Raw genomic sequence first — 14428 nt, forward strand, 5'->3', positions numbered from 1 at the left:
TGTGCCACATTTTCTTAATCCAGTCTGTCACAGATGGACATTTGGGTTGATTCCAAGTCTTTGCTATTGTGAATAGTGCCACAATAAACATACGTGTGCATGTGTCTTTGTAGTAGAGTAATTTATAATCCTTTGGGTATATACCCAGTAGTGGGATGGCTGGGTCATATGGTACATCTAGTTCTAGATCCTTGAGGAATCGCCATACTGTTTTCCATAATGGTTGAACTAGTTTACAATCCCACCAACAGTGTAAAAGTGTTCCTATTTCTCCACATCCTCTCCAACATCTGTTGTTTCCTGACTTCTTAATGATTGCCATTCTAACTGGTGTGAGATGGTATCTCATTGTGGTTTTGATTTGCATTTCTCTGATGGCGAGTGATGATGAGCATTTTTTCATGTGTCTGTTGGCTGTATGGATGTCTTCTTTTGAGAACTATTTCAGAGTTCTTGCATGTCATTAATGAAAATGTCAGTGTGGTCTCTTAAACCACTATATAAAATACAACAAATAAAATGTTGGGCATATAGGAATTTTACCTAACAATTAAACATGATACTAAAGATTAGGCACGGTCTCTGTGGTGAGGATACTGACCAAATGATTGCAGCAACAAGGTAGGTATGAAATTACTGGAAACATAATTTCCCTAATGCACAAGAAGCCCAGGTAAGCTTGATGCAGCCCAGGAAGGTAAATTGAATTTATCAAAGAAGCCATCTGAAGCAGATGAAGTTAAACAACATAATGTTCTGACAACCTAAACCATTACTAATTCTCAAAGCTTTTCTGAGTTTGTGTAAATACTGAAATTAATTTCTCTTAGGCACAATGCCACTATGGACTCTGAAAACCATGTGGACACTGTCTCCTGAGTCTGCCCTTAAACTAGTCCTGGAAAGATTGTCAAGCTGTCCCTGTATCACAGGAGACATTTGAGAAAGTGAGTGTGTATCAATGACTACAGCCAGTTCAAGACCATCTCTTCCTCTGTTCCTCACACTTTCCTTTTCACTTTTTCCTTCTGATATCTTTGGTTTCAGATACTCATTTCTGACTTCTATTTTGTCTTGGGACATTCTTCTCTGTCTAAGTGACCTCTCCAACCCTTCCTAACCCATTTGGAATCTCAGCCTCCTGTGTACCCAGTTTCAGCTCCTTTGCAACTCCTGTTAAGATACATTTTGCTGCTAGCCTTGACCTTGCAAAAATCACACCAGGAAGGCTAACCTTACCCCTTGCCTCTCACAGTGACCCTAGGTCTCCCCATTACAAGAGGGAGAAAAAAGTATTTCTGATTTTTGCTGAGTGAATACAGATAGGGAATGGAAGTGTGAAAGTTCAATAGCTCTGTCCTTATTTATCATCACTAGAGAGTCCTATCTTTTTCATCTCTACCTGTTCTCTTCTTCAGCTGCTAGGTTCCTAGGTGAATAATTCAGGGTTTACTTATTTATTTATACCAGGTGATCGGAGGTATCTTACACCTAAATATAGATGCAGTAAGATGGAAAAACTTTGGTAAAAAGAGAATAAAAGATGAAAATCCAAGTAATCAAAATGAAAGAAGGAGAAGAAAAATAAAATTCGGAAAACCAAGGCTGTTAAGAATTATGACAGTTAAATCTATTATGTGTGTCCCAGTTCCTTAATAGCTAAAAACTGAAGAAACTTAGTGGGTCATAAAGTTCTCAGTTTTGATTAGCAAGAGACAGATGAGTTTATAAATTAAAATCAGGCTGTATCTTGAGCTGGGCTCTGAGGAAAAATAAAATTCCTAGTAGGTCTTCATATAAGGGAGTTTAGATAAAAATAGTGGATGATATTTGTAGTAGTTTTACTCCTCCTTCCTTTCAAAACAAAATACTCCTTTATTCCCTATATGACTAATTTTTATACTGAAACTCAGTAAAATCTGTGGAAGTACATTTCAGTCTTTTTCACTAAAGATAATTATACATATACTAGAAAGAATAAAATGACTATGAAGAATAGGCATGGGCTCCTTCGAAGACTCTGCACCAAATTTGCATTAATTTTTTTTCTTAAGGAAGGTCCCCTTGATTATATTAAATATATGTTTGTGATCCTCCAATACCTGGAGGTACCTTGAATCAGATATCATGTAATCTGGGTAATCTCTCAGGCAGTTTATGGAATTTGAAGAGTTTTATGGACTAGCCTTCAAAACATTAGCCATCTCTTCTGGGCTGCTAACATTGTCAGTATGATATCAAAGAGAAGGTATTATTGATGAATGACAGTGTATCCACAAACTCTCAATAATATGCCTATTCAATGACTACTCATTAAAATTTCACTATAGATTGTCTTTGTTAAATGCAGTCAGTACTGAAATTAAAAACAGAGTTTGTATTTTAAGAAACGTTTAATAGGAAACAAATATACATTACAATATAATATCATAAGTACTATTATTACAACATATACAAGGAGTAATGAGAATATTAAAGAAAAAAATGTATGCTTGAGAATTTCCAGGGCAGTAAAAATACTCTGTGTGATATTACAATAATGGATGTATGTCATTTTCTACTTTTCAAACCCATAGAATGTACAGTACTAAAAGTGAATGCTAATGTAAGCTATGGACTTGGGGCAGTAATGGTATTTCAGTGTAGCTTCATCAATTGTAACAAATGTACCACTCTGGTGGGAGACTTGATAAAGGGAGAGGCTACGCATGTGAGAGGAAAAGTATATGTAGGCTATCTCTGTACCTTTCTCTCAATTTTTCTGTGAACCTAAACCTGCTCTAAAAGCTAAAGTCATTAATAAAACAACAAAAAAGTTTGCTGAATTTTTGTGGAAGAGCTAGAGAAGGATTTACTCAAAAATAGAATTAACACATGTAATGTTTTGGATTGAAAATAGATAATTAGCTCAAATTTCCTAGTTATATTAGGAAAATTAGTTATTTAATCTGAAAATGATGTCTTACAGTAGTAAAAACAATAGGGAAAAAAAGAGAAGAGGAATGAGTTTAGATATCAGTGGATTATTTGGAAAGATAAAGACGTCCGAGACAATAAATTCAGGAATTTGGACTAGCTAGAAAAATGGAGAGAACTAAGATTAGCATGGAGGTGCTAACTGGGCCAGGCAGAAGATCCTGAGTGGTCCTGCCATGTTCTATATGAATATCTGATTTACAGAACTAAATGGATCGTTAAGCAACTAAGTATTTTAAAGTAAGCAAGGTATTGCCAAGTTTTTTCTGCATAAAATATTCAACTTGTATCTCCAGAAATATGAGTATGTAGGGAGTCAGTATATCTATTGAATCTTTTTGTGATGCTCTAGAATTCTGTCTCATTGCCAATACATCTGGAGCTCAGATATATCCCTTGATATCCATGGACTTAGCAGCTTACATCTTATAGTGGGCTCTCTACAGAATCCATGAATACTGTTTTTGCCAAGATAAGAAGCCTGGTACTGCCAGGGACACCAGGGCAGCCTGGAAATAAAAACAAACAAGCAAAAAAGACAACAGAAACAAAACAAAAAACACTTCTTTATTTGCATCTGCAGCAATGTAACACTGAAATACTTAATTTTGTCCAAAATAACGATGCCAGCCGGGCGCAGTGGCTCATGCTTGTAATCCCAAGAGTTTGGGAGGCCGAGTTGGGCAGATCACCTGAGGTTAGGAGTTCGAGACCAGCCTGGCCAACGTGGTGTCTCTACTAGAAAGACCAAAATTAGCCAGGCATGGTGGTGGGCACCTGTAATACCAGCTACTCTGGAGGCTAACGCAGGAAAATCGCTTGAACCCAGGAGGTGGAGGTTGCAGTGAGCTCAGATCATGCCACTGCACTCCAGCCTGGCAACAGAATAAGACTCCATCTCAAAGCAAAATGAAACAAAAAACAAAAACAAACAAATAAAAAATAACAAAAAACCAAAATACCAGTGCCTTGAAAACGGGGCTATAAAAGATCTCTACTTTTGCTACTACATTTTGGCTGCTCCAGAATTCTTCCCTTTCTAATCTGTAGTGCAAAAGCCTGGTGTCAGGGCTAAACCCTGCACACCAAAGCATTGTCACTGTTCACATCTTCTGCACTTACCAGATCACAAATACATAAGAGCCTCCTATCATATATTGTGGCCAAACTTGGTCATACTCTTCTTCTCACTGCCATTAGTGGAGATAATTATCTTTCCCCTGTAGTTCTTCAAGGGAAAGACAGGATGACACCTTCCTTGGTGTTATACTTGATTAAGAATGGTTTATTCCAGTTTGGTTTCTGGGGGGCTTGGGAGGCATCATGTTTCTTTATACGCACTCAGTTCCCTAGGGATCCCAGTTGGTTGAGCAGCAGAGGGTTCAGCATCTGCTTCCTCCTCAATGTAGCTCTCTCAAATTTACTTCTGTATCAACAACTTATCTCAGTGTAGGGACTGCCCTGACAGCCCTAACTCTTCCAGGCATGCAGTATTATTTATCTCAGAAGTGTTGTTTACCCTGACTTTGCATATGGATCTTGGTTAGAAAAACCTGAGTCCGTTTAGAAAGTCTTGCTGGTAAAATAGATAAGAGTTTGTATTCTTCTTCCCTTGATTTCCTCATGACATTTGCCTATTCCCTTCTCAGCCACCTTTAAGCTTTACCTAACAATAATTTATCTTTGTGAAGAAAAAAATGTGCTATCTCACCACACAGCACAGAAGCTTACATATGCATTCGTTTATATCTAAAAAAGACACAGACATAAACCTAAAGAAGGTTGTACTTTCTTGGGGAAAAGAAAATCTGAATAAATATTTATAAAACAATATGATGCAGAATAGGAAATTGGGCCACAACAAAACAATATGTTGAAAGCTTGTGGAAATAATGCCTGAAAAAAAAAAATACAGTAAAACACAAGACTTAACTGATTACCTTTATTTGTATTGGACCCTTCCAAATAGATTGTCTGGGAAAAGCACTGAGCGTGGAGTCAGAAAGTTTTTAGTCATCCAAATCCAATTAGGAAATAATGTGCTCCCCTTTATATTTGCAGATACTTTCAAAACTGAAATTGTCTACCTCCACAGAAATGAAAGCCATCACTGATTATCCTGTCTCAGCAACTTTTGCTGGGAAGTTTCCCAGACCTGAATAATGTCAGCTCTTGTATTTTCCTTTATAAGAAAAAAAAACTATATAGCTCAATACAAACCTTCCCTGAAGAACAGAATTATTGTATTTCAGTGACAATCTGTTTTTGTGCTGTTTTCTGAATGAGTTGATTAGAAATGAGTTGATTAAAATTCAAGGGATCCTAAGTTCTACATCCTCCCTATATTGGTCTCTTGTGTTTACAAAGTCATGTGTGAGTTAACTAACCCCCTAAAAAATGTTTGATTTTGACTGCATTTCTAGTATTTGAATGGTGAGAATGAAGTGAGCCACTTACGAATGACTCTACAAGTTAAAACTTCTAGGAGCTCTTTCAGCCTTCAAAGGTCGGCATTCAAATTTCTCAGTATATTTTAAATATTAAAAAAGGACTTACTACTAGTGTTACACATTTTTGTTAGAAAACTGTAGCTAAAATTAAATTACATTAAACTCAGACAAAATAAATAAAAAAGGAGGAAGAGAGTGATAAAGAAGACCCTCAATGAGTGTCATTTTAGAGGTGAGAAGTATATGGCATAGAGCAACAACTGGAGTTATGTCCGTTTAAGTCGAGTTATTTCTGTTTCCATTGCCTGCCTTTTTATTTAACAATCATCAATGTAGCAGTTACTATATCCAGATTCTGTTCCAAACACTTAAGAAATATTAAATTATCTGAGGTAGATACAGTCATAATCTCCATTTTACAGTTGTGGAAAATGAGGAAGAAAATATGTCCAGGTAGCAGAGCTGGGATGCAAATCGGTAGAGTGTGAATGCTGTAGTCAAGCTCTTACTCACTATATGGCACTGTCTCATCCCTGTAGGTGGGGTGTTTCAATCACAGCTATGTTCCAGAGTGACCTGGGTTTTTTGTTTTATTTTTTTAAAGTACACACCTCTGGTCCTGATTCAGATCAATGAAGTCAGAATCTATGGAGGATAGGCCAGGGTATGGGCATATTTCCAAAGCTCTGCACTTAGTTTCTAGATGTAACCAGATTATTTTATTTACTTATTTAGTTATTATTTTTATTTATTTATTTTTTTGTGATGGAGCCTCGCATTGTCGTCTGGGCTGGATTGCAGTGGCACGATCTCGGCTCACTGCAACCTCTGCCTCCCGGGTTCAAGTGATTCTCCTGCCTTAGCCTCCCAAGTAGCTGGGATTACAGGCACCTGCCAGCATGCCCAGTTAATTTTTTGTATTTTTAGTAGAGACAGGGTTTCACCATGTGAATTGTTGGCCAGGTTAATCTCGAACTCCTGGCCTTGTGATTCGCCCGCTTCAGCCTCCCAAAGCGCTGGGATTACAGGTGTGAGCCACCATGCCTTGCCCCAGATTATTTATTTTTAACATTTTTAATTATTAGAGGTACATAACGTGTATATATTCATGGGGTGCATGTGATGTTGTGATGCAGGCATACGATGTGTGAAAATCTCATCAGAGGAATTGGGGTATCCATCATCTCAAGCATTATTCATAATTTTTGTGTTAGGAACATTCTGATTCCACTCTTTGAGTTATTTAAAAATGTACACTAAATTATTGCTGACCGTAATCACCTGTTGTGCTATCAGATAGAACCTCTGTGCTCCAGGAAGCTTCAGCAAAGCATAATGGACAAGCGCAAGGGCTGTGTAACCAGATGATCCTGGCTTCAAATTGTGGTCATTTCCCCTACTGGAGCGTTAACTATGAGGAAGTTACCTTGCTTTCTATGTCTTGGTTTCCTCACCCATCAACTGGGAAGAATAATCAAAATAGAAATAAAACATCACACCTACTTGATAAGATTACTGTAGGTTCATATTAATACTCTTTCAGCATGTTTACTGGTTTGAGTTAAAAATTTCAAAGTTGTTAGCTTTAGAGAACCTTTTGCATTGTTGTCAAGGAAATGAATAGATTAGGAGATCTGAGCTGGCATAATTTGATAAGATATGTTGATGAGCAAAGTGCTACTTTCTTTTTTACATTTTGTTTAACGGCTTTTAGGATGTTTAAAGTCATTCCTGGAATGCAAACTAAAGAGGTCTGTGAATGTTGCATATAGCAATTATAAAAATGTCTAAAACTAGCATTTGCTGAGTATAATTTGTATGTGCCAAGCACTGGCTAAGCAGCTGACATACATTATCCAGTTAAATATTTATACTGTATCTATGAAATAGTTATTTTTTTTTTCAGTTTTGCCAAAGGGGAAATCAAGACTTATAGATTATGTGTTTCCCAGCATCAGATAGTGGTTTCTCTACTCTCCTGCTCTGTCCTCAGCCACTGTAACATATTTCAGGTTTATCTCATAACAGTGTCTTAGTTCTATAACCAATGCCTGGATTAGTCAGCATTTGCCACTGTAATGCTGCATAACAAAAAAATCTCAAATAATACTTATATTTTGTTTTTGTTTTATTTATGCAACTGAGACTTGGCTTTACTGCATCTGAACTGGTTGGAGTTGGCTGAGTTTAGCTGCAAACCAAGAATAGCTTTGCAGGAGCTTCATGTGTCTCTCTTTCTTTGGGGCCTGTAGATTATTCAGTGCATGTTCTTACACGCACAGAAGAAGTGAAAAAGAGGTGAGTACAGACCTGCAATGAATTATGGAATTTGGACCCAAGCTGGCCCACTGTCACCTCTACTCACAATTGATTCAACATTGGTGAGCAGAGATGTAATCTCTGCCTCTAGCGAGAGGAACTACAAAGTCATATCAGAAAAGGCAGAGACAGGGCCAGGCATAGTGGCTCATGCCTGTAATTCCAGCACTTTGGGAGGCAGAGGTAGGAGGATCACCTGAGGTCAGGAGTTCGAGACCAGCCTGGCCAACATGGTGAAACCTGTCTCTACTAAAAATACAAAAATTAGCTGGTCATGGTAGCATGTGCCTGTAATCCCAGCTACTTGGGAGGCTGAGATAGGAGAATAGCTTGAACCCGGGAGGCTAAGGTTTCAGTGAGCCTGGATCACACCATTGCACTCTAGCCTGGGCAACAGATTGACACTCCACCTCAAAAAAAAAAAAAAAAAAAGGCTGAGACGCAGCGTGGTAATGAATGGGATTAATGATATAAAATCCCATTCACTTTGTAAGTGACATATCTAATAATTGAAATAGAAATATCTCTTACTACACAACTGAGTTTCACGTGTGAAATTCTTTTTTTTTTTTTCCCACTCTTGTGCAGGAGGCTGGAGTGCAACGACGTGATCATGGCTCACTACAACCTCCACCTCCCGGGTTCAAGCGATTCTCCTGCCTCAGCCTCCTGAGTGGCTGGGATTATAGGCACCTGCCATCACGCCCAGCCAATTTTTGTATTTTTAGTAGAGTTGGAGTTTCACCATGTTGGCCAGGCTGGTCTTGAACTCCTGATCTGCCCGCCTCGGACTCTCAAAGTGCTGAGATTACAGACATGAGCCACCGCTCCCAGCCTGTGAAATTCTTTTATTGAGAACCTAGGTCTGATAATTTTGAAAGGCTGAGAAACATGACAAAATAAAATTTCGTGGCCTTTTCTTTCCCTTGATCTACTAAAATTAAAATTAATAATCTTATTACTTTTAACTAATTTATGGAATGCCCAAATTCTGGAGAATTATCAGTTGGTAATTCACATGATTACCTACCTACATTAGGACAAATTTACTCACATTAGGCAGAAGCAATTCTACACGCACATATATACTCTTACTTTGAAGACTACAGTCATGATAGGCTATTTCCATTTCAATTTTAAACTTTGTAACCACCAGTGTTATAAGCTGTACTTACATTTTGAAAATCATGTTTGCATTATTCAATTCATAGAGGTAGATCACTCTATCTGCTTCTTATGTCAGTGGAGATATACAGTCTGCCCTCCATATCTGTGGATTCTGTATCCTTGGATTCAACAACCAGAGATAGAAATATTTGGGAGGAAAGAAAGTCCCATTTCCAAGAAACAAAACTTGAATTTGCTGTTGAATCCTTGTGAATGAAGTAATGTGTAGGCATTGCATTAGGTATTACAAATTAATCTAAACATGACTTAAAGAAGATGTGTAGGTTATCTGCAAATACTATGCCATTTCATATAAGAGACCTGCAAATCTTCAGATTTTGGTGTGGAGAGTGATCCTGGAACAAATCCCCTATGGATTCTGATAGATAACTGTATTTCTTTTTCATTTTTATATATACCCTAATACATGTACAAATATGTTGGAAAATGTTTACAGAAGAAAAGCAAGTTAGCTGTAAATGAATGGTCAAAGTAAAACTTCGATATATTTAAAGAAAATTACAAACAGGATTGACATATATATAATCCTTAACTAAATAGGGAAATAAATTTGGTAAAATGGTGAAGAAAACATTGCAGCTCAAAACTTGATCTTATTGTTTCCAGTTAACAAAGTAATAGTTCTTTAGTAAGTTGCTTCATTCCTTATTTTGCATATATGTCCTTCTCAAAATTTAGGGGATTTTTGAGATTTCCCCAAAGCCCTCAAATTTTGTAAGAGGGGAGATTTTCTTGTATATTTAATTCCTCCAGATAATCTCAGCATGAATAAGAAAGGCCCACAAGATGCTTTTCTGTTTCCCTTAAAGCCAAAATGTGTTAAAAATCAAAGGGCTACTTTTGATAAGAAATTTACTTTCTTATTTTCGTGTGTGTGTGTGTGTGTGTGTGTGTGTTGTTTTTGTTTCTTTTTTTTTTTTGAGACGGAGTCTTACTCTGTTGCCCAGACTGAAGTGCAGTGGCTCGATCTCAGCTCACTGCAGCCTGTGCCTCCTGGGTTCAAGCGATTCTCCTGCCTCAGCCTCCTGAGTAGCTAGGACTGTAGGTGTGTGCCACCACGCCAGCTAATTTTTGTATTTTTAGTAGAGATGGGGTTTCACCATGTTGACCAGACTGGTCTTGAACTACTGACCTCAGGTCATCCACTTGCTTCGGCCTCCCAAAGTGTTGGAATTACACACGTGAGACACACGTGAGACAGCCCAGCAAAAATTTATTTTCCATAATGGTTCTGTCTCTTTAAATGTAACTTCTTATGTATTGAAATGTTGGATTTAAGGCCCAATATCTGAAGCTATATAGCTTTCCAAATTAGTAAAAAGCTGAGCAAGAATTGTGTTTTTAAATCTCCACGAAAGAATCAATCATTCTAGTAATAAATGTCAAGCTCTCTAGTCTTTAATTCTTGTAAGAGAAGACATATTTGAGGCTAGAGTTTACTAGATAATCTGATAGAGTGAATTTTTATGTGTGGCTGACTCATTTAATCCTTATTACAAACTCACAGCTTTATCCGAAAGAATCATCCATAAAGAAACTTCTTAACAGAGAAAAGGCATGGCTAGGCCAGGACCGACTTAGACAAATTTTTTATGTTGGTATTGATCTATTATTTTTTTCATGATGGAAAAACAAGTACATCATTCTAATTTGAGATCATGGACACTCACATTGGCTCCTGCTTGATCCTTAGATTAAATTATTCTCCTACCTTATAAAACAGAATTTGTCAGATCAACAAAAATACAGTTGGGAAGACAATGATAGTAAAATTAAGTTGAAGAATGGTTGAGACAGCTCTTATTTCATTTCTGCAAATGATTTTGGAAAAATGAAAAGAAACTTGGAAACCGTACACTGTCACTTTGCAAGAGATCTCATAGACAAGTGCTTGATTTATGTTCTATGGGATACGACTCTTTAAACACCAGTGCTCTGAAAATGCCACTGAATATTTATAGATATTACCAGAATAAAACTATATATGTATTTTAACTTTTTATTGTAGAAAATTTTAAATATTTATGAAAGGGTAGGCACTAGTACAGTGAACCCTTATGTAACTTTAACTCATGCTCTATTTTGTTTCGTATCTACTCCCATTCGCTTCTGATCCCAGATATTTTAGACAAACCCAAGACATCATGTTTATCCAGTAACATCAACTTGCAGACATCAATTTCATTCATAAATATATTTGTAGATATTTTCCAAGGTGAGGGTTCTCATTAATATAATCACAAAACTTGCTGTAGATAACATACTTACTGTCATTAACATAAGCATAATTTCTTAATATCATCAAGGACTCAGTCAGTATTCAAAATTTTTAAATTGTCACACACACACACACACACCCTTTATTTTAAACACAATTCAGGAAGATCTATTTATAATGATTAGTTGAGACCTCTCAAGTGTCTTTTAATTTATGAGTTCATCCTCCATAACTTTTTATCTTATTTGTAATTGATTTATTGATGAAACAGAGTTTGTTCCACAGTTTTCCATAAACTGGATTGTGCTGATTGCATTACTGTGATGTCGATTAACGTTTCTATTTGTTCTCTACATTTCCTGTAAGTTGGTATTTAGATCTTGAGACTTAAGGCTTGATCGGATTTTGGGTTGACTCTGGGTTAACTCTTTTTTCTCTCTCTCTCTTTCAAAAATACTTCCATTAGGAGGGACATGATGTCTGACCCTTCTTTGTATGATACAAGCAGCCATTGGTGAGCATTGCCTAGCTCTACTTTTCCGCTAGGAAAAATTGTGCTTGTCTGATACAATCATGCTTTCATCATCTATTAAGTCAAATAGTTCTCTAAGAAAATCCCCACTCTTCAACATCATGGGTACTTCGCTTATGGATTTTATAGAAAATCAAGGTAAACAGTTTCATTTTGGTTTTGTTTTTTTACTTTTATTTACTGATTTTCAAAATAAGTCGCTTTCCTAGAATCCTCCAAAGACGTGCCTTTTAGATTTTTCTTTTATTTCCTTCATTGTTTACTCAAGAATTTAAACACAGTTTATATATTTCAATTTAGTGCCGTTATCAGTTTCAATGATTGAAATGACTCAGCTTTGGCCAAGTGGAGCTGTAATTTACTCCTGTATACTTTTTTTTTTTTTTTTTTGAGACAGAGTCTCGCTCTGTCGCCCAGGCTGGAGTGCAGTGGCCGGATCTCAGCTCACTGCAAGCTCCGCCTCCCGGGTTTAAGCCATTCTCCTGCCTCAGCCTCCCGAGTAGCTGGGACTGCAGGCGCCCACCACCTCGCCCGGCTAGTTTTTTGTATTTTTTAGTAGAGACGATGTTTCACCGTGTTAGCCAGGAGGGTCTCGATCTCCTGACCTCGTGATCCGCCCGTCTCGGCCTTCCAAAGTGCTGGGATTACAGGCTTGAGCCACCGCGCCCGGCCAATATACTTTTAACTTTACAGAAAATAGTACTTGAAAGGTTTTTTGCCTTCTATATGACAAAAGATATTCCATGTGCATCTCCTGCATTTTCTGCCTTAGACCTAATGTTAAATATTTCCAAGCTTTCCTGGTTCCTTTTATCATTAATTAAAAGTTGGAGATAAAAATATGGTTAAATATTGCCACTGGGTCAGTCATCATTCCTATGACTTTTCAGTGGATAAAGATAGGTTACATGCATTTTTATTTCCAGTTAAAGGCTTCATAAATTTATATTGATACTTCTTATTCAAATTCTATACCAAGGTTATTACTTAACCTCTTCCATCTTTATTTCCTTTCTTCCATCCCCAAATCACAGTTGTTAAAAGTGCCAGAATTACTCATTTCTTTTAGCCATAAAGTACACACTATTGTCTCAAAATAAAAATCACACCACTCACAACAATATGCCTGAGAATTTAAAATACTTCTTGCACTTGTTTTTGTCCCTGTCAGCATATATCACTTGTGAAATACCTCATTTGATATATACAAATTATAGAGTTTTATGAGCATTTGGAATTGTTCCTCTATAATAATTATGACATCAACTTAATTCACAATTCATTCACCTTTTTGATTTTGCTGCTTTTTCTTAGGAATTTTGTGAAAAGCTAATTCTGTTTTGAAATTATGTAAAATGTACCTAGTTTCAAATAAGATCTATATAACAACATACATATTGAAAGAAGTTAGGTTTCTACAGCTGTTCTGGTTGCCCTATTGCTTTTTTTTTCCTTATACATAAAAAGTTTGTTTTAGTATTACATTTAACTTTACTATTTTGTAGTGTTTTACATAAATATCTCTGTATCATCTCTTTACACACACACAAACATACAGTACAAACATATATATGTCTACATTATATTTTTTAATGGCAAAATATTACATACACTTACCTCAATCTCACTTTTTCACTTAGCCTTACATGGTAAATATCATTTACTTTAGTGTACACAGAGATATCTCATTTAATTTTTCTAGATTCATATTCTTGTAATTACATTTCATGATTATTTCATAGTTTATTCAATGAGTCCCCTATAGGTGGGCATTTGGGATGTTTTGAGTATTTTGTTACTATAACTATTGGTTTATTAAATTGCCTTTGCATAATTTTGCCTATATAATTTTTTAATATATGGCCAATTCCCCTCCATAAGACTAGTAACATCTTACATTCCCAACAGCAATATCAGAGAATTCATTTTCTTAAGCTTTGTCAACTAAGTCAATTATCAAACTTTTGAGTTTTTGCTAATCTAAGATGGCAGAAATCTGTCTCGGTGAAGCATTAATTTGCATCTATCTTATTATAAGTGAGGTTTAGCATATTTTATATGTTTAAGTTCTATTTGCATTTCTTCTATGAAGGTTTTGTTAAGATTCCCAGCACATTCTCTCTAAGGTAGTTGATAATTTTCCCTTCTATTTTTAAAAGCTATTAGAATTTTGTAAATATTATTTGTAATATATACAACAAATATTTTCAGCAGTTTGCTGTTTTAACTTTCTTCCTATGTTTCTGCTGTGCAGTTTCTTTTTTTGCTTTTATACAATTAAATGTCTATAGCTGTTTTCTTTTTAGTTATTTTGTAATTAATAAATAAATTTTTATGTATTTGTCACATACATGATGTTTTGAAATATATATACGTTGTGTAATGACTAAATCTAGCTAACTTGCATATACAATATATAGTTAGTTAATACACATAGTTAATGTTTTTCTGGTGGGAACACTTAACATCCACTGTTTTAGCATTTTTCAAGTACAACATAATGACCATAGTAATTAATATATTGTATTCTGTTTTCTTTTGGCTTTTCAATTTTGTGTCATAGTTACTAAAGCCACCTCAATCCTTGATTATGAAAAACCACTCATGTACAAAACTTGATTTTATGAATACTTGACCTCTTATTTTATACCATGAACTTATTGGGAAGAGCATAAATAGGATATTAGGATATTATATCTAAATTTCATTCCTGTATCTGCTACCAACCAGCTCTGTGAGCCTGAA

The sequence above is a fragment of the Trachypithecus francoisi genome, unplaced genomic scaffold, assembly GCF_009764315.1.
Source record: "Trachypithecus francoisi isolate TF-2019V2 unplaced genomic scaffold, Tfra_2.0 Lachesis_group20, whole genome shotgun sequence".
Lineage (NCBI taxonomy): Eukaryota > Metazoa > Chordata > Mammalia > Primates > Cercopithecidae > Trachypithecus > Trachypithecus francoisi.